Raw genomic sequence first — 1,990 nt, forward strand, 5'->3', positions numbered from 1 at the left:
AGCAATAGGTTTTCTTTAAGAACAAAAATTTAAGATGTTTGATTGAAGACTTTTGCATTCTATTATAGGTCTTTGATATTTATTATTATGTTTGTTTGTCTAGTTTTGTTATCTTAGGCTGTCCTCAAAGTAACCCTACCAATCTCTCCTTTACTAACAAATAGTGAATAATTTGTAAATTTGATGATGTGGAAGCGGATAATGATAGTCTTTTTTTTTTTGTGGGTGAGGGGGAGGGGACCTATAATTAATGCCTTCTACTAGTAGCACCGCGGGTTAGAAAATCATTCAGATACAACGAGCGAGTCTTTTCCTCATTTGATTGACCAAGGTGATACCTTAGTTAAGTTGCGGAAATAGTCTTTACACCCTAATTTTTGCAATACTTCAGAGATGCAGGGGATCGAACCCCATGCCTCTCGCATGCAAAGCGAGCGCTCTACCATTTGAGCTACATCCCCTGTTAAAATTTTTGTAGTCAAAATGATATGTATGTATATCTAATGCAGAAAGAAGTGTTTCAAAAAATATCAAATGTTACTCTATCAGAGCCAGGTTTCGATCCTGGGACCTGTGGGTTATGGGCCCACCACGCTTCCGCTGCGCCACTCTGATTTTGCTCTTCTTTAACTATTATAAATGTATTTAACTCTTTAGAGAAGTATTTCTTAGTTGTTTCACTTGTTTGGCTATGAGGGTAAACGCAATTACTACACTAATCCTTTAGTTATTACGGCATAAATATTTATTACCTGAGATAATGTTGATAACTAAAAAACTAATAAATAATTTCACTTGGCAAGTAATTGTAACTTGAATTCCATATTTCCGCTGCTAATGTTAAGAAAATGCTTTGTTAAACTCTAATGCACATGATAATATATCTATCTTGAGTTTTGCTTGTACAACAATTTAAGATCAATTATTATTTTTTATGTAATTATATCATAGTAAAATTATTTTAAAATAACATCGAATAAGGTTAAATGTTAAATTATGACAATAATATACATATTAATCCTTACAATAGTGTACTTTAAGGAGAAGCATGACTTATATTAATTTTTTTTCTCCTTTTTCTTTACTTGCATTTGCATGGGATGAAATTAATGCACTTGAATTTTACTCATTTATGGAGCAATTATCTCCAAAGTATTGTTGCATTCTATATCAATATTTCATTATTTTAAACATTTGTGCAATGCGTCATAAAATGACATTTTCATTAATTATGTGTATCAACATAGTTGAAAACTCTCGGTCACATGCACAAAATATATGTGAAAACAATCTAGCTATAATACATAATTGTAACGTCTCAATCTAAACATTTTTCACAACCATCAAAAGGGGTTTTAAAGTTCACTAGATGTAAATATTGTAGGGTTCGTGTAGTCTATATTTCTAAAATCTGTAGTTTATTTAGGCTCTTTTCTTTTCCACGTTTAAAAAAAAAGTTGCAAACTCCACAATTCATAATGGTACTGCTACCAGTGTTTGGAATATCCCCTGGCTTCTGGATAATGATAACCCCACAATTCTAACAGCTCCCCTTCCCGAACAAAGAGACATTGTGGTGGCTGATTTAATTGACCCTCAAACAAGTAAGTGGAACACAACTTTGATCCCTTGTTTATTCTTAAGCAGGGATGTGAGTATAATTATGAGTACGCCTTTTAGCTTGGAACGGGAGGATATTTGGTACTGACATGGTGATATAATGGGTAACTATTCAGTGAAGGATGGTTATAAGCGGCAACATGATGCCCCCTTTACTGCTGATTTTTATTGGAACCTCCTTTGGAAACTTTAATTGCCCCCTAAATGGAAGAACTTTATGTGGAGAGCTTCGGTGGGTGTCTTACCTAATACTACAAATGTTAGGGTAAGGAGAGTTGATATTGTTGGAAAAATAGCATAAAATGGCATTTTTAGTGACTATTTTGTGGTACAAATATATGTGGGGTCTATTTCTGATTTGGGTCGGGTC

The 1,990-nt window shown here is 33.6% G+C and overlaps 2 non-coding genes across 2 annotated transcripts; both read right to left on the reverse strand.

Annotated features, from left to right (window-relative positions):
- Nucleotides 1–388: 388 nt before the first annotated feature.
- TRNAA-UGC lies at nt 389–461 on the reverse strand. The gene has a single exon. It is a non-coding gene; the product is annotated as a tRNA-Ala (tRNA).
- Nucleotides 462–543: 82 nt separating this feature from the next.
- TRNAM-CAU lies at nt 544–615 on the reverse strand. Its single transcript has one exon. It is a non-coding gene; the product is annotated as a tRNA-Met (tRNA).
- Between the last annotated feature and the right edge of the window lie 1,375 nt (nt 616–1,990).

The sequence above is a fragment of the Ipomoea triloba genome, chromosome 6 (genome assembly GCF_003576645.1).
Source record: "Ipomoea triloba cultivar NCNSP0323 chromosome 6, ASM357664v1".
NCBI lineage: Eukaryota > Viridiplantae > Streptophyta > Magnoliopsida > Solanales > Convolvulaceae > Ipomoea > Ipomoea triloba.